This window comes from Rattus rattus, chromosome 5 (genome assembly GCF_011064425.1).
Source record: "Rattus rattus isolate New Zealand chromosome 5, Rrattus_CSIRO_v1, whole genome shotgun sequence".
NCBI lineage: Eukaryota > Metazoa > Chordata > Mammalia > Rodentia > Muridae > Rattus > Rattus rattus.
Window position 1 is genome coordinate 91750410 of NC_046158.1, and position 24020 is coordinate 91774429.

General features: G+C 42.8%; 1 protein-coding gene across 2 annotated transcripts in view; it reads left to right on the plus strand.

The window, feature by feature from the left end:
- Fmn1 (formin 1) overlaps nt 1-24020 on the plus strand; it is a 363061-nt gene that overhangs the window by 187533 nt on the left and 151508 nt on the right. The window lies entirely within an intron of this gene.

Below are 24020 nucleotides of genomic sequence, written 5' to 3' on the forward strand. Positions count from 1 at the left end.
CTCTCCCCAGAAAGTGATCCAAGTCTTGAATGGCAAAAGGATCCAGTTACTTTACGAAACCTCGGCTTGCTGAGTTGGCTTTCTTGTCTGATTTTGTAAATGTCATTCTGAACTGTTGCCTTACTTAGGGTCACTACTGCCAAGGTGGGAAGCCTTGGCCAAAGAGGTGGGGAGGAAAGGGTTTGTTATGTATATGTGTCCTCAGCACAGTCCATCCCTGAAGGAAGTGGGAGAGGAACTCTCACAGGAGCTGATGCAGGGCCATGGAGGAGTGCTGCCTGCAGCTTGCTCCTCATGGCTTGCTAAGCCTGCCTTCTGAGGGTCACTGGCCTGGTGGGGCCCCACCCACAACTGAATGGGCCCTCCTACATGGATAACCAATTAAGAAAATGCCCTGTAGACTTGCCTGCTGCTGGATCTTACAGAGGCATTTTCTCAATTGAATTATTCTTCTCTCCAATGACCCTAGCTTGTGTCAAGTTGACATAAAATAGCCAGCACAATTATAGTCATTGATTCTATTGGAAAGTGTGTTCAAATTGCTGTTAGTGAAAGTAGTTCATGTTCCACCAAGAAAGAAAGAAAGAAAGAAAGAAAGAAAGAAAGAAAGAAAGAAAGAAGAAAGAAAGAAAGGAAGAAAGAAAGGAAGGAAGAAAGAAAGATTGGTTTCATAGGCCTGTGGTGATTATTCCGTGGGTAAAGTGCTTTGTCACTAAACACAAGGACCTGAGGAGCAAAGCCACGTGTAGCAGACTGAGTGCCTGTAATATCAGCATTGAAGAGGCAAGAGATAAGAGGGACCCTGGGGCTTGCTGATCAGTGTTAAGAACTCCAAGTGCAGTGAGAGAATCTATAATTGAAGACAGCTAACCGCTGACCTCCAAACGCACCTGTGCAAGGCTGTATAAGCATTTATTCACACATGCATAAATATGTATACATACACGTAAATCTGTCTTACTCATATATTTAGTCATAGACCCAATTAGAGTCCATAATACAGGGTATTGTTCTAGGCCTGTGCTAGAATGTGGTGGGGGATAACACGTAGCCATTTAAATGATAACAATTAAGCAAAATGGAATGTTCAGCCTTTTACACTAGGTACTTTTCTTCAGTAGCTACTAAATATGGTAACACAGTAAGTTCTATTGGACAGCTCTTTGTAAATATTAGCAATACGTGAGATGGGGAGAAAACTAACCCTAAAATGGTCATTAGCCTGTGGAGTTTGCAGGCATTAATACCAGCAAAGCTCTGCCATCCCACAGTAGAGCAAGGAGAGAGGATCGGCGTAGGCAAGGCTTGGGTGGGACTTGCAGTTTTCAATGGAGTTTTCAAGACAGATCATGACTTCTGTTTAAACACATGAGGATTAAAAAAAAATCAAAAGCTATTAGTCATCCGTAGAACAACTTTTCCATCCTGTAGCAATCCAGCAGGTGTGAGGCCCAATCACACCTCCTCAGTGTAGGACCCAAGGCAGGATGCCAGCCCGTGCTCTCTCCTAATCCCTTAGCTGTAGCATGCGATGGCAGCTGTTATGGTTCAGTGAGTACCCTGAAGGCCCATTCACAAGCTTTGGGTCCCAGGGTGGTGTTACTGGACTCTTGAAGATAGATCACCCAGTAGAAGGTCCTTGGATGCCTGGAGAACAAGTCCTCAGAGGATCATCTCAATACCAATTCATGATGTATAGAGAGCAGTTGGGCCTGCCATGCTCTCCTGCCCTGATACACTGACTTTGCCAAAGGCCTGACACAAAAGAGACAACAGATTTTGGCACAGAACATACAGAACAATGGGTAAAAATAACCCTTTTTTCTTTCTTACTTATTTGACTTTGGTATCTTCTTACTGTACATGAAAACTGACTAATACAACAGCCACACATCATGCCCTTCTGCAATAATGAAATGAGTTCGTATTGTACAGTCCATAGTGTGCGATCAGTCCACATTGTGTGGTGGCTGCTCTCATGATTGCTGTGGTCACTGCCATTGCTACAGTTCCTTTGCATTCATGTTTTGTTAACAGCAGCGTTGTGCTAAGGAGAGTGAGCTCTGGGCCAGTTGTCATTGGCTCTGGTTGTGTTCCTTCTCATGATTCCTCTTTCCTATAAAATATGATGATCAATACCAAATATACTTAACTAGGGTGCTGCCAAATCTATGGCAATTTGAGAAAGGTACAAGTGTATCGCAGATGGTGTTGCTGTCATCATTGTTCCTTCTTAAGTTATGTGGTGGGTTTCATGTGCTAGTTCATACTCCCCATGCCAACATGAACATATCTATAACCCATGGAATGGGCTGTGACCTACCTATTGTGATCCAAGTTAAGTTTTCTCATGGACTTGCCTACAACCCCGATCAACACTTCCCATTCTTCAAGTACACTAGAAGTATTTTATCATGAGAAAAATGTGATCTTAATAATTAGATGTGGTATCAAATCTTTACACTTTTTAAAATTTTTAATTATGTGTATGTGTTTGCGTGTGTAAATGTCCATGACTGTGGATGCTGGAGGAAGGCCTTGGATGCCCTGGAGCTGGAATTACAGCCCTTGTGGGCTAACATGAGTGCTAGGAATCACACTCAACTTCTCTGGAAGAGCAGCAGGTGCTCTTAACCACTGTTCCGTCTTTCTAGTCCGCGGTTACTCTTTTAAAAGTACATACTACATGAAGCAACTGGGGTTCCCTGTCAGAGCAGTGCCAGGCAAGAGTCACTGACAATCCGTGAATGTATTCCAGAAAAGTTAGGCTCTTACAGATGGTATGCATGTGTGTGCATGCTTGTGTGTGCGTGCATGTGTGTGTGCACGCGCTGTGGCAAGAGATGACTGGCTTTCTAAATGCCATGGTCAATATTGAAAAGGCAGAAGAAAAACCCCTACTCTCCAAAGAGTCTTAGTTTACCTCTGTCAGCAAAGCTTCTCTAACAAAAACTCCCAAGTATTGTCCTATGCAGTATCATATTAAATTCTTCTGTGTTCTCCATTTCTTCTTCGATTGTATTGCTCCTTTTGTTTCTCTCTGGATGTTTTGGTAACATGTTGTTTCCTCCTAAAATGAATTATTTCTGTTTTAGTAAGGAATATTTTTTTTCAAATATGTTAACAATTGGTCATTCATTTGAGTTTCTTATCTCCCAGTTGTGTGCCTAGTCAACAGTTGATTTTAATTAAGGCAATTAGTCCTTGATTATTTGTTTTGTTTCTGTGTCTGAAGGAGAAATGTGCTTTCTTTGAACTCTTCAAACGTTCTCCTTGGTGAACTTCCCTCACCTCATAGAATCTACATGCATGTGTGTTATGTTTGAGGGTTCACTGCAAATGGAGCCAAAAAATCTGAATCCAGTAGGCTCAGCAGAAGGGATGGTGTTTGGAGTTTCAGTGAACTTTGTAGCCTACCTTGAGTTGAGATTTTTAACTTGTAAAAATGCTAAATCAATGTCAGAAGACTGCGTACCCGCCCCTCTGAGCTGCACGGCGTCCATGCCCGTGGCCAGATTTCAAAATCAAGATAGATCCCTTGGTCTCCTCTAGAGTCAGATGTTTGTTTTCTTTTCTCCTGAAGAGAAGATGAAGTGGCTTTTTAGAAGACATTCAGCTTTGGGGGCCAAACCTTTCAGTGTGATCATGATGGTCTCCATATGAGAAGACCACAAGAACACTTGCCTAGCAGGTCTCTTCATAATACCTGGTCTGAAGAGAGACGCATGTGTGTTGGATGTTGAAGCATCCGGCTTTCAGAATCTTGGGAGGAGAGGCTCAGCCAGTATTGAGGTGGAAATGCCTGCATTTTTTTTTAAAGTAGAACTGGTGTGTGCATCAGAAAGGGTGGCGTTGACGGTTGAGTCTGCTGAGTTCAGCCGAGAGTGTCTAAAGACAAGCTTCATACCTGGGCCCACATTCCCCACTGTTGAGCCTGTCTTACACTAAGACAGACATGGATTACCAAACTGGGCAGGAGTCTTGTTCCACAATATGTAGTGTAAGAATCAGAAGGAAGCCCACTTGTAGTGTAGTTCTCTCTCATTAGGACATAGAACCGAGACCGCTGTGACTTGTAGAGCTTTGCACATCTCTAGCTGAGAAGGTGTTAATGACAGTGAACACTGGAGAATATGCACAAGAATGTCAGCGTGTGTCCGAAGTTCCTGTTTAAATTCATCACACTGCTGATAGTCACAGTTTTCACTGAGAGGACCGAGTTCAAGTGGATGAGTAGGAACAGCCTTTGTTACAGGAGTTGAGAGACAGCTGCATGTGATAGAGTCTAAACTGCTTCTTTTTTAAAAATTTTTATTTATTTTTTCCCATCTTTATTAACTTGAGTATTTCTTATTTACATTTCGATTGTTATTCCCCTTCCCGGTTTCACGGCCAACATCCCCCTAACGCCTCCCCCTCTCCTTCTGTCTGAGTGTTCCCTTCCCCATCCTCCCCCCATTACCACCCTCCCCCCAACAATCAAGTTCACTGGGGGTTCAGTTTTGGCAGGACCAAGGGCTTCCCCTTCCACTGGTGCTCTTACTAGGCTATTCATTGCTACCTATGAGGTTGGAGCCCAGGGTCAGTCCATGTATAGTCTTTGGGTAGTGGCTTTAAACTGCTTCTTTTATTGTGAGATTATACAAAGTGTTCTTTAGTACTCCAATTTCAAAAAAAACCAAAGGATTCAAACTCCTGAAGAAAAATATGTGCCTTACGTACAATTATTGCAAAAAAATACATAGGTTTCAACTGTGTTATTTCCTCTGACTCAACCCGTTGCACTTTATGTGTTATTTATAACTAAAATCATAGGCATGGCAGCATTGAGTCCTCAGGTGGTTGCTGTCCTCTCTGGTCACATCAGGCCCATCAGCCACTACAAGCACAACAGTAAGCACACTGAGAACAAGAACTCAGAACATGAGGACTCATAATACCACCACCACTTCCTACAATCTTTTACAAAAGATTTTATTATTCCTCTTTTCAGAGCAAATGACCTTCCCACATTAACACACACACACACACACACACACACACACACACACACACACACACACACACACACACACTTGAGAATATCATCTCTGTAGCATAGCTGTTATGGGACTAAAAGGAAATTATAATTATGAAAATATTTTCAGGCATCCTTGGAACTTGATGTTAATTTCTTGATAAACTATTGTTATGTCGTTGCCAGGTGTGTTGAGACAGACCTGTAATCCTAGCACCTGGGGAGCTGGAGCAGGAGGATAGCAAGTTCTAGGTTAGGCTAGGCTACATGGGACTGTGTCTTTAAAAGAAAACTTAGAAAAGAATCTAGAACATCTCCGGACTGTTCTCATTTTCCAGTATTTATGGAAGCATTCCACAACTTCCTATAATTCCAACCTCTAGTACTTCATCTCGGGTTGGCTTGCATTTTCTTTCTTGCACTGTAAGATAAGTGTTTACACTGCTAGTGTGCCCGTGTTTACACTGTCCCTAAGTTACATTTGTTCTCAAGCAAGAAGGTCAGGGCCTTGATGGGGATCCAAGTGTCTGCCTCTGTTGTCAGAGGCTCTTTTCTCTTGGCATCTGTCAAGGAGGTCACTATGTTGATAAGCTTCCCAGTTATGTTCTAAACTTGCTTGACAGAAAATCTGCGAGACCCGCCAATATCCTTCTGCCCTTAAGATCCTGTGATCTGACTTGGAATTGTGAATTGACTGTTTGTTTCCCCTTCTGTGAGATGTATAAAAAGCATTCTCCTCCCTCTGTCTCCTCAGTAGATATTTCTTAAGAATTAATGAGATACTGGCTACTTTCTCTGAGCCCTTTGGGGAAGATGGGCTGCGATGGCTCTGCAGATGATATTCTGTTGAAACTTTCTGGTGCCAAAATCCTTCAGCATTGATTGTAATTTGGTCACTTTGGCGAGGATTGCGGCTTAAATGCTCAAGTCCCAGACTTCGTGTCTCATTGTAGAGAGGAGGGGAGAAGGGAAAGAGAACATTGGTTGGAAGCCCGAACATAAATTTATAGGGTTTTTATAACCTGCTGCCCTTCCAAGTTTATATTACTCCGGCTTTTGTAACAATGATAATTTCTCTGGGCTGTCTTCGGGAGGTATGTGTATTATTTTTCCCCTGGGGGTGAGGATAAGTTTGTCTACCTTTTTGACATTTCTCTTGTGTTTGTTAAAAGCATATGGGGTTGTGTTATCCTGTACAGAATGCCTCTGTGTGTGTTGATTGTACAAACCTGTGCCCTGAGAACATCAGTATGTCACCCAGATCCCTGGAGTAAGACCTGGAATAGTCAGGGCTTTCCCGTTCTGCAGTTAGCAATCCCTCAACTAGCCAGATTACCCAGAGGAAGAGAGAGCTTCTCTCGGACAGGCACCAGCACAACACTTGTACCTTTTGAGGGGTTTTATTTAGACTTGAGATGACCCCCAAGTTGGCTTCCACATCTCCTTTATTCGCTTGCTTATAAAAAGTGAGTAAAGCTTATCACATGTGGACATCAGTGTTCCTTCCGGAATATCAACCCTAGGTACTGTCCTGGAAGTTGAGCATCGTTTCTCCAGTTGGCTGTTAAAAGAATAATTTAATCTAGTTTGGTAACTAGGCCAGCTCAAGTGTCACCAGAGCTGTCAATACCTCCCAAAAGCCACAAGAGGGCTCCTTACAATGAGAGTCACAGCTAAATTTCTTCAATCCCAGAGACAGTAATGGAAGCCCAGGAGGCCAGATTTTACAGCACATTATCCTGAGTTCTCACAGCCAAGTGCATCTTAGAAGAGCCTCTGGGTGTCAGCAAAGTAAAAACTGTTTCTCAGAAGAGTTGCATAGCGTGGAATGAATGACCGGAGTCTAAAATGGATGAAACACGGGACTTGGCTCTTTTGGAACTCATTCCAGAACCCTGCCCTCTCTCCACCATAGCTTTAAAGTTTATATAAAGACAGAAGAGAATTATTTGAATATAATTTGGGTGTCATCTAACTTAAAAGTTCAAGGTGTGATTGATACCTGGAGGTACACTCAGAGAAACCAGTTAAATCCAGTGATTCTTTTGTTTAAAAAAAGTAGCCTGGAAGCTCATTCATTTCTCCCAAGGGTAGGCCCCTGTCTAAGATGGTGGTGACTGTGAATAGAGTTGGAGAAGGGATGAGGCCCAGTAGCCGTGCTGGGTGTGATGGTGGCAGCGACTCTTCCAGCTTCCAGCTTTAAAGAGAAGTATTTTAAAGATGGGAAAAGTAGAAAGAAAGGTCCTAAATATGTACTCGAGTTACAGTCCCAGGTCATGTGGATGCTGCACACTACACTGGACAAAGCCTGGCGGCGCACTCCTCTCCTGTGTCGGGGAAGGCCACAGCAGCCCTTTCACCAGCAGACCCCATGCACCCTCCTCCCAGCCCACCGCTCATTGTGATCAGAAGAGGTCTCGGTTACTTTGAATTTGGGAGTATTTTCCAAGTGAAAATGACCATGCTTGCCTTCACTCGTAGTAATACTGCTAAGAGCTGTTTACCAATAGTTTAGTTGCTTGGTATATATTAACTTAGTTAATTCCACAAGACCTGAATTACCATCTTTTTTCCATTTTGACCAGGAGGAAACTGGAGTGTAGAGGGGTTGGGTAATTTGCCCAGCATCACAGAGCTCATAAGCAGCAGATCAAGGACAGATAGCGCAGGATGGTGTCCGTGTTCCATGAAAACCAATGCATGCATCTAAATGTAACTACAGTGTTGAGTTCAGGGTCATTTTCCAAAATCAGAATGTCGTTTCCAGTTATTGTCTGGTAAGAGTAGCGCCGGCTTGCTTGCTTGTCAGTGTGCCTGGTTTGTAGTTCTGACTGACCCTAGCCAAGAACCGGATCCTAGACAAGGCCTCTGAAGGGTCTGTACGGCAGATGATGTCTGTCAGTAGATGAAGTTCTGCTTGAAGGGTTCCGAGGCTCAGATGGTGACTCTGCAGACAAGAACACTTAATATCCACCAGCCTTAATTTGACTTTCTGCGACCAGCATCTCAGTTCTCCCAGAGCATTCTGCAGACTCAGCTGCCTTGCAGCATATGCACTGCGTCGTATGAGTCATGGATACTCATGCAGCCTCAGAGAGTAACTGTGATTTTAATAACCCCTAGTTTTAACAGAATTACCTTAAAATAAAGTTCTTTTATACCGGCAGTCTTTGGAAAATTGCAATGTAGATTTGGAGTCAGCTAGATTGCCTTTGAAGGTAGCTGATGAGGGCCTTTTTTATCATTTAGGATTTGTAAGTAGCATAGCATCAGGAGAGGAAGCTTAAACCACTTTGCAGGTACGAAACGTCAGAATTTACCTGCATGTGGAGACCTTGTCTCAGACATTTTGAAACTGAATGAGTATATTTGCAGACCAAGTTGCAGACACATGTCTTTCTCTACAGGTGCAGTATTCCTCCACCACGACTGTCCATATATACAGGGAGTATTTGACAGCCAGCCATAGGGGTTGGTAGAACTGGTGTGTAAGCACGGGGTTGGCTAGGCTCTTCCTCTCCCCGCCATCCCTCAACAGATTCTTTGTGTTTCAGAGGCCAAGAGTTCAGGTTACACCAGACAAAGCTGTCCACTTACTTCCTAAGAGAGCCTGGTTTAACCCCAGTTCTATGGCCACCCTTGTAATTTTTGATAAAATACCTTTGGCCCAGTGTGTGATTTCATTTCGGCCCGACCTGAGTTCTCTCCAGCTGAGGCTAATTTGCATGGCTGTAAACACGGGCCTTACAAAGCTCACCAACTGTGATAAAAGCAAACGAAACCTGAGACCCCTGGAAACTCAAAAATTGGACTTTGGTATCTAAGGCTGACTCTGAGTCACTCATCAGCCCAGGAGGCTGCCAGCCAGCAGCAGCTAAAGAAATGTTATTCTGATTGATCTGATTAGAATTGCAAGGTTAGCCATGGTCAATTTACAAAGACAGTATGAGAAGAAATCATGTGTACAGTCGTGTTATGGGTCAGAAGTTTGAAAAGCCCCAGTTCTGCCAGGACCGTTATCAGATCTCCCCAGTGGGGTACAAATGGGATTGGAGGTTTAGGGGCCCTCCGGTGAAATGAATGTCAAAGGGGATTGGGCTCCCAATGAGTCATGCTTGTTCCAGACCCTTCCAAGTGAGTGTCAGAACCCCTGAGCAGCCCAGGGCCTCAGGAGAACCACTTTAGATCCTCCGTGCACTGGAAAGAAGGTGGAAAGGCTAATTTGACACGGCCGTGAGGCTCTGTGCTGACCCACAGAAGCAGCCAGATGGAACCTATTGGGCAGTTTGATCCCTTCTTTTACCACAACAGTGGTTTAATTGGGATCTGGCTCCAGACCCTGGTTACTAAATAACCTGAGTTTTAGTGTTTTCACCTTCATTAATTAACTTTTATGACAGGTGCCTTATGAAGTCACATTAAGGTGTTTTGCATGTGCAAAATATCCTAGATGAGAAGGGAGTCTTAAAAGCAAAAGAGAGCTCCAACCAGGGTTTCATTCCTGATCTGATTATCATATTGTTCTTTACCCTCATAGACTCTGTCAACTTTCTTAGTGTAAGATAAGCCTGGAACATTGCTTTTCACGTGACTATTGTATTCTCATCAGTCCTGCAGACTGATGAAGCTTCCTCCTGGGGCGTGGTTCTCTTCCCTGTCCAACTCAGGACCATCCTTGTGACTTGCAACTCTGGGATGAAGCACGTTAATTAACAAAGAGAGATGCATTTAAAACTCAGCCAAAGAAAAGCCACAGTGCTTAAGCTGGGGCTTATTATAAATAGATCACTCTGTACTCTAATCATCTTGCTAATGGAAAAACTGAGACTCTGAGATGATTGCCCAGCAAAGAATGTGATTCAAAACGCAGCAGTGAGATGCCTACAGCATACTATGTTTAGAAGGCATTAGTAAGACATCAGAGAACTGGGTCTTGTGATGCTTTTGTGAAACTCAGCCTTTTAGGGGCTTAGCCATGGAATTGCCACCCATGGAAGCTATGGGCTTCTGAGACTAAATATGCTTGGAGAAGGAAGTGGAACTTGGATCAGTACACGGAACTCTCACCTATCAGCTGAGATCTCCATTTCTGCTCAGAGCAACAGGAAGTCAGTCAGTGGCCAGGCTGTAGAAGAGGCCTGAAAAGAGGCCTTTTTAGCCAGGTCCCTTATTAAGTCACATATGCAGAATATGTGTTTTGCTTATGGTGAGAAGGGGGATGTAAAAGCAATAGAGAGCCACGAATATCTTCATTCGTGATCTGGTTATCACATTCACATTGTTCTTTGTTCTTTCCTAGACTCTGTCAGCCTCCTCAGTTTAAGACAAGCTTTTAAGCCTTGTTTTCCTCATGACTAGTGCATTATCATCAGAACTGAAGACAGATGGATAGGGCTTCAGCCTGCGGTGTGCACCCAAACATGTGCTTCCCCTAGCAAGCCCAGAGTGAAAAGCGACATGAGTAGACTAATCATAGAGGTAGAGTATGTCCATTTCCATACATGGGACAAGTCCTTCCATCTTCCTACGGCACAACTGTACAGTTGTCTGCATAAGATAGTCACTGTTCCCCCGAATCGCCAGTGTCACTATTACCATCACCAGAAACAGCAACGATAATGGGCCCCTTCAGTGTCATCCCGAAGGATAGCAGAAGGCTGGGTTATACCAGATGTCTCCTCCCTCACTCAGTGATTCTTGGGCCCCACTGGCTTAGCAGAAATCCATTTTGTTCTACCTTTGTGTTTGTGTGGGCCCTGCTGGGGCACAAGTATGCAATTAAAATGAAGGAATTCCAGCCAGAGGCTGGAGATGAATGCCCTCAATGCCGAGAAAGAAAACCACAGGCTGGAACAAAGGATAACAAAATGTCCCTCTGCTCCTTGGCAGTATTTTTAGTGGCTTTCATGTAACGCACAGTGGTTCATGGTAGAGCATAAAGGGACATGGCCCGTGTGACAGGTAGCATGACGTGGCTCCTTCAGTCTTTGTAGACTTCAACAACCTATAAACAAATAGCGTAGACATATAAATAAAATGGCTGACTTAGGGGATGATGCGACCCTTTATTATGATGCTGCCCTAGGGTGAGTCTTCTGCTAACAAGTTCACTGAATTAACTGCCACATTTATACATGTGTGTACTTTTTTTTTTAAAGCAGGATTTTTTTGTCAGCTTTGTTGTTATTTTTGTTGTAGGGTTTTGAGGCAGGGTCTCATTCAGACTGACTTACAATTCATACAGAACCTCTGTCCTCAGCCTCTGAATTCTAGAATTATAGAGGTGAGGCACTGTGCCTGGCAAGTCAAGAAACTTTGTTTTGAAGCAGTCTTAGAAATCATACGGAAGAGCATTGCAAATGTCCCAGATGATGAGACTTTTTCCACAGGGTGTACATCCTTCAGTAAGTGAGGTAGTGTTAGAAATCATTCATTCACTCACTCATTAAACAACCAAACAATTTACACATGTAAATAAAAAACACTTTTGTTTTCAAAACCGTAGTCATCAATACTAGTCATGAGCTAAGAAATTAAGTGTAACAGAATTTGGAGAATAGTTACCACAAAAATTAAAAGAGCGCATGTGAAAATTCAAAGGTGAAGCTGAAATGTATGGTTGTGTATATTTAAGTCAGAATAAGACAAAGATAAAAATGTAAAGCTTCCAAAATTAATGACTAGAACAATAGAAAGAAACATACAGAAGAACCAAAGGAATTAGAAGGAAATTTTGAGTTAATAAGAGAAAGCTGGTTTTGCAATTTCCAGTTGCATGGGGATGAACTCTGTGCATTTAAAATAATATAAGAATGGAAATTTTAGCAAATGTAACCATAGCACAGCAAATCAATACAGACAACAATTTATTTGCAAACATCACCAGTATTCATAAGGTCAGCAGAGTTGGGCAAAATGAACAAGTAAACGGTGTTGGGAAATAAGGATGCAGGTCACCCCCAACACACAGGAGGTGTGTGTGGCGGACCATAGGCTAACTCTTGCCAGGAAATGAAATAGCATGAAGTAACTCCCTAGAAAAATATTCCCCATCAGAACAGCCAAGAAGAAACCAGGCACCTGGATGATTCTATAAATATTAAGGAAATTAGATTAGTAGGTTCAAATCATCACGCACAGCACGGGCCAGGACCATATGGTTTTATTGCTCCCAACTTTCCCTAGACACAGTGCTTCAGGGAATTGAGCATCATGTTAACGTCATGGACAGTATCCATGTCCTTGATGGTGCTACCAGACAAGGACCTGGGTCAGATACAGGGAAACCCACAAAGGTAGAAACAAAGGTCCTGGCCGGAATATTAACAAATGGAATGCAGCATAGCCTAAAAATCATGTGATGATTGACGTGACTTGTTTCAGACAGAAACATTTAATTCAGAATTACACAGTGCTTTTATAGATTAATGGGTTGTTAACAGATTAAGGGAAGAAAACAATATGATTATCAAGCAATGATGCAGAACTATTTTGGCTAAATGTCGTTATGATGTACAATGAAATTTTTATAGCAACTATGAGTGGAAAAGAGCATGGTTAATGTTCAACAAAGCACCTACTAAAAAGACACAAGGTAAAGGTATATTTGTTGAGAATTTTAAGGCTTTCTTGAAACCAGAATAAAACAGGCACACCTGCATCTACTGCTTTTGTTTATGATTGTGGTGGAGATTCAAGCCATTGTTCTCAAGCAAAGGAATCATAAATAAACCATGTTGCAAAGGTAGAGATATAACGAGAGTGTTTCTGGAGCTTATTCTCAGTGTAGAAACTCCCTTACTGGGGCTGGTGAGATGGCTCAGTGGTTAAGAGCACTGACTGCTCTTCCAGAGGTCCTGAGTTCAATTCCCAGCAACCACATGGTGGCTCACAACCATTTGTAATGGGATCTGATGCCCTCTTTGGGTGTGTTTGAAAACAGCTACAGCGTAGTCATATAAATATAATAAATACATCTTTTTAAAAAAGAAACTCCCTACTGCTGACTTCAACGTAGACATAAGAGAATATGGCATGCAGGTTAGATATAATGTTGTCTTACAACAACCAATTGCACTTCATATATTAGCAACGAGGAGCTTGCCATTTGACTTGTCAAAGTACTAGTCTAGGAACATTAAATATCCTAGGATAAGTCTAAGCACAACTAATATAAATTACCTTCCTTGGAAACATCTAAGTAGACCTAAACAAAAGGAGAAGGGGCAAATTGTCATTATGAAGAACAAGCATTATGTCAGCTACACAAGATTAGCTTCAAAGTTCTCCAGCCAAAACAAATAGGATTACTTGGTATTTAAGGAATTGACTTTAAAATTTATTTAAAAGAAAAAATTTCAAAACAGCCCCAAAACTCCGTAAAATAAATAAAAGTAAGAATTGAGTGGAAGACCCCTTATACTCCATAGCAAGAAAAATGATACAAGATTTTGTAGGATAGTATAGAAAGCAGTGGGAAAGGTAGTACAAAATAAGGGAGGGCTGTCTGAGTACGCAGAAGAACAGTCTATGAGAATGAGGGTCTCAAACCCATGGACAAAATTAACTATTGAAAAACATATTTTAAAAGTTGAATATATGTTGCATGAAAGGAGATAAAACAAAACCCAGCTTCACTTAATGAATAAAAACCAATTATAAGGTTGTCAAGGTAAGAAAAAATACTGTTTTAGAAAAGACTATAGATCCATACCTTCTGATCCCATATGGAAAAGGTAAAGAAGACATTATCAAAAGAGGAATGGTGATTCCATTAAAATAATGCTCACTTGTGAGTAAACACTGTAGAGTGGGAAAATTCACCCACAAGCCTGCAGAGCACATCTGAAATGCATGTTAACAAATTACCATGTTCTAAAATGTGTGGCGTTCTCACTAAAAAGATCCCACTTCCAACAGAGAGGTGATAAAGGACGATATCAGCAGATAAAGGCACTTGGCACATTTGATCCCTGGAACCTTCACAGTGGAAAGTGAGAGCTCAGTCCTGTGTTGTCCTCTGACCAGCACAAATGTACCACTGTGTGTACCCTCCCACAAAGATATACACACTAAATAAGTAATACATAAATTTGGCCAGACTTATAGAATGAGTTGCCAATAAACTTGGGATGCACAACTCTGTGTGTGTGTGTGTGTGTGTGTGTGTGTGTGTGTGTGTGTGTATGTGTGTGTGTAACTAAACTGAAGTCCATTTAGGACTTGTAGGCTTAAAAAACAATGAAAAAGTCTAATTCTAAAATGCTGGAACTGCTAAGAAGAGTAGTAACTCCATTACTTGGATTCCAATGTTCCTCATGCTTGGAAGGCAGGGTAGCTCTGTCTAGTAAATATAAGCTGTATACACCCTCTATCTAGATTTTCACACATTTGTCCAAGGAGAGACGCACAAACGTGTTTGTGAAGCCTCTATTAAAGCAAAATGTGAAGACAACAGCAATGTTTGTCAATGCTAGAATGGATAAACGAACTCATGTAGAGTATAGAAGACTATACAACTATGAAAAGAGGGATTTTAGCCACTGTCACCCACACCAGTGATTCTCTGTGATCTTTGTTTTGCTCGTATCCCAGATTGGCTTAGGAACATGGTGCTTAGCACAGTTGTTCTCCAACTAGCAAGCTTCCACAAGTGCTGAGCTGGCCAACAATGATGATTCTTCAATATGACATTCAATAAAATATTCTCTAAAGAAAAATCACATTTGTCTCAAGTTCAAGAATAAGAAAAACTGAAGAATTTTATAGGATTATATGCTTGTGGCAACCATTTTAAAGAAAAAAAGGCAAATAAAATTCGAATCAGCACATGGTTACATAATTGCTATCTATGTGTAATTAAATGGAAGATGTGGCTGGCCTAGATGAAATATGGCAGGGCAGATGTTCCGTGTTCCAAAGTATTGTGGATGGCTTTCGACTTTTTAAGGTGGGATATATTTCAAGTGATAGAACACAAGATGCTTGCGTGACTACACAAATCACTTTCTGCGTGTTTATTATGAACTAATTTCTTCCATTTGAAGAAATCTTAAGGGGCTTACGTTTGTGATTCTGGAATTGGTAGATTAGAATCTCGCTCTAGGAATGGTGCTTAATAGAGATCATATGACCCAGTGCCACACCTTTTACAGGGAGACTGAGCAGGCAAGGAACCGGCATTTCATCCCTTTACCTGTTGTACGGTGGGAGGGAGGACCAGGAGACTAATTAAAGGGGCATTGTTCTCGGGTCCTCACCACAAAACCTAGCACTTCAGTAGCTGCCACACATACACACAAAGTACTCTCCAGCTTTCTATTCTAACATGTCTTCTGGGATCATCGTCTTACGTGTTTGGAAAAAAAAAACTCTGCCACAAGAAACTCTGTGATGCCCATCCCAGTGGCTCCTTCTCAGAGAATTAACAGAGTCACATACATTGCAGCAGTGGTGGCCAGTTAAGACTCCTGAGAATCGCTCTAGGTAAAGGCTATCTACAAAAGGAAACCCTGACGTCACCTCCGGCACCTTCAGAGGAGGAAGTGCTTCCTGTGAATTCTGGGTCACCTGTGGCCACCCAGTGGCTGGAGACCCTGAAGCCTGGACTGTTCACTGTGGCTTGATCTTCGCCAGCCGTGGAGGAGCCAGAACAAGCCAGGCTATTTGCATCTTGGATATCCTTAAAATCAAAGGCCATCCATCATGTCTGATATCTTGAATTCAATGATTATCATATCAAAGGCATATGATGACATTGAGGATAATAACTTCTCTGTTGCCCATTATCTGTAAGCAGCTTGGAGTAATTACTAGCATATGCTCTTTTCAGGAGACCAGCTAGTAAGTACTTCAGACCTGGGAAATGCGAGCAGCATTGGAGCAACCCAGGATATATAAGAGACTGGGTTCAAGGTTTTCTCCTTAGATGGGAGAGTATATATCGATGAGACAGAAAGTCCAGGTGTCATGCAAACGTTTGTTCTCACAGCTTTTGGGAGAGTAATACGGAAGTCTGTGTACTTGGGATTTGCCTTACATGAGAAAGATTTTTTGCCGTCCTATTGACTAAGCATGTGGACGAGTCTGGGGAGACGGACACTGGCACATATCCCCGGCTAGTTAATAAACAAAAAAAAAGATACCTCAGACATTAGGGCTGATAAACATACAGGACTGAAGAGGTGGCTCAGCAGTTAACAATGCACACTGCTCTTGCAGATGGCTGGAGTTCAGTTCCCAGCACCCACATTGGGCAGCTCACAACCACCTCCAACTGTGACTCCAGACGATTAAATGGCCTCTTCTGACCTCAGTGGTCACCCACACACGCACATGCATGTACACATATATAGACGCACATGCACAAAGAATAAAACAAATCACAAACCTGCAGACATATTCAAGACAGCTCCCACCATCAGTTACAGGAAACAGCATCACCTCACCACTGTGGTGCCACCCGTGGACCACTAGAGTAAGCAGCCCCTGGAGCTTACCAAAAGCATCAGAACACTGCCCTGTGGCCATTCAAGGCCACATTCAACTCTGCCACAAACCAGCAGCTAAACCAGCCAAACCTTGTCTCATGAATCTTCAGCGTCAAACCTGAAAAACCAAGGTACCCACAGTCGATGGTTTCTCCTGGTCATTTCTCCTCTCAAGATTCATGCCCAAACCCCGTCACTATTGCTGATGCCAAGAAGTGTTTGCTGACAGGAGCCTGATATGGATGTCTCCTGAGAGGCTCTGCCAGAGCCCTACTGATACAGATGAGGATGCTTGCAGCCAACCATCTGACTTAGCACAGGAGGAGTTAGAGAAAGGACTCAAGGATCTGAAGGGGTTTGCAACCCCACAGGAAGAGCAACAATATCAACAAACCAGGCCCTCCAGAGCTCCCGGGGACTAAACCACCAACCAAAGAGTGCACATGGAGGTATCCATGACTCCAGCCCCATATGTAGCAGAGGATGACATTGTCTGGCATCAATAGGAGGAGAAGCCCTTAGTCCTAAGAAGGCTGAATACCTCAGTGTAGGGGATGCCAGGGTGTTGAGGTAGGAGTGGGTGGGTGGAAGGAGGAGCATCTTCATAGAAACGGTGAGGAGGAAAAGGGATGGGAGAGGGGGAAAGGAGATAACATGTGAAATGTAAATACATAAAATATCCAATTTTTAAAAAAAGATTCATGATCAGTAGAGAAAACTAAAAACAAAAATATGTGATTTGGTTTGAGGGCTTTCTTTCTAACACAGAAGTGGTAAAGCCTTCAGAAATGTCCACTGCCTGTCACACCCCTGTCTGCTCCCCCATCATGGCCATAGCCTTCACCTGCAGTGGCCTCCTCAGAGCTTGCTTTCAGGACAGATTTCACCAGCCTTTACACCAATAAAAGCGTTTTTTTCAGTCTCATCAGTGTGGGGACGGATTTGCCAAATATGTTCTCAGACTCAGGACAGGATGACAATTTGCCTTTTCACATTTCTTGGTAAGGAGCCCAAATCCTTAAAGTAAACTTCATCTGGGCAATTTTATGTGTCCCTAAAAATAAGGCCATGGAAGAGAGTCAGACTTAACATTCTTACAGAACAGTGAAGCTCAGTTTCCCTTGAGACATTTAATGGGGCGGATTATCAGGCTGCGTGTGGAAAGCTCATTTTAATGGCATTATCAGACCAGTTGACAGAGGCCTCTACCCAGAAGCATGCTGGGCTAACTGGCCATCAGCAGCCGGGGCTTGTTTGCACCAAGTCAGTTGGCATTTCATAATATGGCACCATCGAACCAACCAATTAGCTCCTCTGGTGCAGTGCCAGTGGCAGGGGGTGGAGCATGGAAAAGCAGAGAGGCAAGACCTGAGTCTGCGTTTATTTTCCTGGGCACCTGCCTAGGAGCAAGTGTGTGTGCATGTGTGTGTGTGCATGCGTGCGCCTGCGACCAAGGAAGAAGCACTTACTGTCTCTGAGGGGAGAAAGCAAGATGGCTGCCAATTCTGGTCCAGCTCCTCTCTCTCGTTGGCACAGCTGAGAGAAGTAGTTGTTCACTTCCATCTGAGAAATGGCAGAAAGGGTCTGTCTCAGGGGAAGTTACTGTTACCATGGTTAAACAGCATGGCCCAAAGCAAGATGGGGAGGAAATGGTTTATTTTAGGAACTGAAGATGACATGTTAGCATGTGATCTTTACATTTTTCAGTCACAGTGTCCCAAAACAAAACAAGAGGGCATGCCACAGTGGTTACAGAGGTTCTGTGGCTGAAAAGGAGACATCCTTCTGCATCGCTGAAGGAAGTCAGAGCCTCGAAGGAAGTTAGGACAGAACTCAATCAAGGCAGGAACGTGAAGGCAGGAGCTGATGCAGGAGGCATGGAGGTGTGCTAGTTCCTGGTCTGTCTTGATGACTTTCTCAGCCTGCTTTCTTACAGAACCCGGGGCCACCAACCCAGGAGAGGCTCCATCCACAGTGGTCTGGGTCTCCCACATTAATCACTAACTAAGAGAATTCCCTACTAGCGGACCTACAGACCAGTCTTTTGGAGCTATTTTCTCAAATATTCCCTCCTGTCAGATGCCTCTAACTTGTGTGACATTGACAGTTAACCAACACAGAGTCCTAAGAATATGCATAGCTATAATGTGGGGTCCTGTCCCTAGAACCTCCCCTTTTGTGTCATGCCCTCCACACTGGAGACTTAACCCAAGGCCGTGTGCATGGTAGACAAGTGTCATGTGACTATGCCATACCCCCCAGCTCTAGTTTCTTCCTCTGGGATGGAAGATTATGCCTGTTTTCAAACCCAATCCAGGCAGCTGGATATATTGTCTTAGGCCTGACTTCTGAGCACTCAGGATACTGAGGCTTAGATGATCACAAGTTCGATACCAGCCATGGATGTCATACTTGGACTACATCTCAAAGCAAACAAAAAACAGCACAAGACTTCTGTAATGACTGTTGTGTATATCCCTTATCTTGTTTTGGAGCCCTGTGGCTGAGAAATGGAAAGGTCACAGTAAGAAAAGCTAACTTGTCACATGATGAGTATGAACAGCAGCCTTTTACAACCCACAATATTTCTGGGTGTGAATATTTCTGAGCATTGAAACGAAGATAAATGCAAGGCATCATCGCCAGTCCAAAAGCACAGGAACGGAGCATGGGGTTGGAGAGATGCCCCACAGATAGGAATGCTCACTGCTCTATCAGAGGACCTGAGCTTGGTCCTGGGACCCCACATTAAGTTAACAACTTTCTGCAGCTCTGTAGCTTCGACTTTCTATATGGCCTGCTCAGGCTCCGTACTCACATGCACAACCCTCCCCCACCACACACACATAAGTAAAACTAAAATAGTGTATATTTTAGTAAGTATCCTGCATATGTTAAAGATTATGATGAAATGAATCAGAACTGCATTACATTAAAACAAAAACAGAGTTTGCACCTATTGGAGGTTTAATCTGGGGAGAATCAAATCACTCATTTTTCTGCATGCTCCCCATCCTTTCATCCAGTATAACCTAGAAAAGCCACATGGCCATTATTCTATACCTTTGAAAGACTCCCACCCATAGATATGTGACATATATTGTTGTGAAGGTAAGCACGTGCTCTATCTATCTATCTAAGAGGACACGAGGCCTGTCCCCCAGGATCTGTGATAATTGAGACTCCATGGGAAACAAAACTCCCACTACTGAGAGTGACAGTGTTGAAGCCTGTGAACCTAGCCCAAGAGCAAATGATTTGGGGGACCTGTACAGATCCGAATGTGTCTGGTGTCCATAAACATGTAACTGTAGCAATCAATCTTGATGACTTGAGCAGAAGACAATGCTCCATTGGAGAAGGAGGCGACGTGGTTGCCTCTTGGTTTCACTGCTGTGACACACTCTTCGTCCGTCTGAGACTGAGTCCAGCTTTACGGTCCGTTCAGAACCATCTATTTTTACTTTTACCCTTGGCGTCATCTGCCAGGTGCCGGCAGCAAGCTGGCAATACGTATGGATTTCTGTAGAGGTAAAAGTCTCCATGAACCTGCCAAGAATTCTTTCTCAGTCTGTCCATCATGATGTTTCTAGGTTAGTGGCAAGGGTGTGGTTTTTCCAGTGTGGCCATCCATCTTCTCGGTTTTGTCTTAATTCTTGTTCTGTGAGGCAGCATTTCATTTGAATCCATACAGGTAAGAAATGTCAGCTGTGTACACTGGACCAGATGTGGTTCCAACACTGAAAAGTGGGCTTGCCTTTTCTCCATCGGAGCTCCCTAGGCACGGTAATAGCGTGCATATGTGACGTGCCCTAATCCAGGCATGTGGCACGAGTCTGGAAAGGCTCCGCCTTAAACTAGGCGTGTCTAATAGGGTTTAATGCAACCTGTGAATTTGCCCCTGCACAAGGTCAGCTTGTAGGTCAGCAGAATGCTGCCCAAATCGCATTCTCTCCCCAGACTGTAATTACACCTAAGATGAAGGCTGTGTGCTGCCAATTTCTGCTGACTCTAGATAGAACTGAGATAAACCGAGAGCTTGCTAACATTCCTCAGAAACTGATTCTTCAGGACTTGATATAAAGCGTCTCTTGTTAAGAGTCATGAATAGTTTCCCAAGCTTGGTGCGGGGGAGTGTGACGGGATGTTGTCTGCCTTCCCCAGCCAGCAGATAGTTAAAGGTAGCTCAGAATGGGCACATGGGAATTTTCTTCAGGTATGAAGTAACATACGTCCATAAGAAAAGTCACTTGCTAGTATGGAGTTTGAAGTTTCTGACAAATTGAGAAAGGTGCATGAGAGGAAAAAGTGGGTACCTCAAGGGATGAAAAGTTTAGTTTGTATTTAGCTGAAATAAACCTCTGACTTTTGTTTGGAAGAAATAGCTAGGAATATATGTGCCTTACGTGATAAAATCATAAGAATTTTATAATTTTATTCAGGAGCACGGGTTCTATTTCTACTTGGTTGATTTCAGCCCTGAGTTTGATTATTTCCTGCCGTCTTCTCCTCTTGGGTGTATTTGCTTCTTTTTGTTCCAGAGCTTTCAGGTGTGCTGTCAAGCTGCTATAATGGATGCTAGCTCCAATTTTGGAGGCACTCAGAACTATGAGTTTTCCTCTTAGCACTGCTTTCATTGTGTTCCATAAGTTTTGGGAATGTTGTGCCTTTATTTTCATTAAATTTTAAGAAGTCTTTAATTTCTTTATTTCTTCCTTGACCAAGTTATCATTGAGTAGAGCTTTGTTCAGCTTCCATGTGTATGTGGGTTTTCTGTCGTTTCTGTTGTTATTGAAGCCCAGCCTTAGTCTGTGGTGATCTGATAGGATGCATGGGATTATTTCAATCTTCTTATATCTGTTGAGGCCTGTTTTGTGACTAATTATATGGTCAGTTTTGGAGAAGGTACCATGAGGTACTAAAAAGAAGGTGTATTCTTTTGTTTTAGGATGAAATGTTATGTAGATATCTGTTAAATCCATTTGCATAACTTCTGTTAGTTTCACTGTCTCCATTTAGTTTGTTTCCATGATCTGTCCATTGCTGAGAGTGGGGTGTTGAAGTCTCCACTATTACTGTGTGAGGTGTAATGTGTGCTTTGAGCTTTAGTAAAATTTCTTTTGAATGTGGGTGCCCTTGCATTTGGAGCAGAGATGTTCAGAATTGATAGTTCATCTTGGTAGATTTTTCCTTTGGCGAGTATAAAGTGTCCTTCCGTATCTTTTTTGACTACTTTTGGTTGAAAGACAATTTTATTTGATATTAGAATGGCTACTCCAGCTTGTTTCTTGGGATCATTTGCTTGGAAATTTTTTTTCCAGCCTTTTACTCTGAGATAGTGTCTGTCTTTGTCACTGAGGTGTGTTTCCTATATACAGCAAAATGCTGGGTCCTGTTTACATATCCAGTCAGTTAGTCTATGTCTTTTTATTAGGGAATTGAGTCCCCAGTTGATGTTGAGATATTAAGAAAAAGTGATTGTTGTTTTCTGTTATTTTTATTGTTAGAGGTAGAATTACATTTGGGTGGCTATCTTGTTAGGCTTATTGAAAGATTACTTTCTTGCTTTTTCTAGGGTGTAGTTTCCCTCCTTGTGTTGGAATTTTCCATGTATTATCCTTTGTAGGATTGGATTTGTAGAAAGATATTGTGTAAATTTGTTTTTGTCATGGAATATCTTGGTTTCTCCATCTATGGTAATTGAGAATTTTGCTGGGTCTAGGAGTCTGGGTTGGCATTTGTGTTCTCTTAGGGTCTGTATGACATCTGTCCAGGATCTTCTGGCTTTCATAGTCACCGTTGAGAAGTTTGTTGTAATTCTGATAGGTCTGCTCTGTTACTTGACCTTTTTCCCTTACTGCTTTTAATATTCTTTCTTTGTTTTGTGCATTTGGTGTTTTGATCATTATGTGACAGAAGGCGTTTCTTTTCTGGTCCAGTCTATTTGGAGTTCTGTAGGCTTCTTGTATGCCTATGGGTATCTCTTTCTTTACGTTAGGGAAGTTTTCTTTTATAATTTTGTTGAAGATATTTACTGGCCCTTTAAGTTGGGAATCTTCACTCTCTTTTATACCTATTATCCTTAGGTTGGTCTTCTCATTGTGTTCTGGATTTCCTGGATGTTTTGGGTTAGGAGTTTTTTGCATTTTGCCTTTTCTTTGACTGTTGGGTCAATGTTTTCTATAGTTTCTTCTGCCCCTGCGATTCTCTCTTCTATCTCTTGTATTCTGTTGGTTATGCTTGCATCTATGACTCCTGATCTCTTTCCTAGGTTTTCTATCTCCAGGGTTGTCTCCCTTTGTGATTTCTTTATTGTTTCTATTTCCGTTTTCAGATCCTGGATGGTTTTGTTCAATTCCTTCACTTGTTTGAGTTGTGTTTTCCTGCGATTCTTTGAGGGACTTTGGGTTTCCTCTTTAAGGGCTTCTACTTGTTTACCTTTCTTTAAAGGAGTTATTTATGACCTTCCTAGAGTCCGCTATCATCATCATGAGATGTGATTTTAAATCCAAATCTTGCTTTTCTGGTGTAATGGGTATCCAGGACTTGCTATAGTGGGAGAACTGGATTCTAATGATGCCAAGTAGCCTTGGTTTCTGTTGCTTATGTTCTTGTGTTGGCCTCTTGCCTCTTTGCTGTCTCTGACTGCAGCCTGGCCCTCCAGTGATCCTGGTTGTGTCAGAACTCCTCAGAGTCCAGCTTCCTCTGTGATCCTATGATCCTATGATTCTGGGGTCCTATGATCCTGAGATCCTGGTTGTGTCCAATCTCCTGGAAGTCAAGCTTCCTCTGTGATCCTGGGTGTGTTAGGACACCTGGGAGTTCAGCTTCCTCTGCGTGTTGTGGTACTAGGTGCAGAACCAGAACCAGCATCCAAGGTCTACTCAGGGCATCCCTGGATCCTGGGGGACCCAATTACTCCAGGTGTTACAGCAGGTTTGGGGGCAGATGTTGTGGGCTCTCTTGTGACCCTGGGTGCTTCAGAGCACCTGGGAGTCAGGCTCCCTCTGGGAGTTGTAGGAGTGGGTGCAGAGTCAGTGCCTAATGTCTGCTTAGGGCACTGGTTCAAACCAGAATGGTGATGGCAACAATCTTAATAATTGGCAACATTTGGGAAATCCCTAAAAGTCCCTCAGTAGAAGACACAACTAATATCACATGCTTCAAAGTGGCTTTACCTTAATTGACATAGGACAAAGTTAAAGAATGAGAAAGAAGACAAAACAAACAAGCCTGCACAGACAAACGTGTAGACTTGCCTTTCTTCTCTTGCTGGTGAACCCAGGACCTCATATGCTTATGCTAGGTACACACTCTGTTGCTGAGCTACGAGGCCAGTAAACTGCTCACTATATTGTATATGTAAGCTGGACACATGTGGGCACGTGTTCAGGTGTAGACGGGTAAAACCCTCGTTACTAGTGCAGGTAACTGAAGAGTAAAAACAGAAGGCAAGAGAGCATTTTCACTCTTTGTATTTTTTAGCAGTTTGCACTTCTTAAATGTCAAAAGGC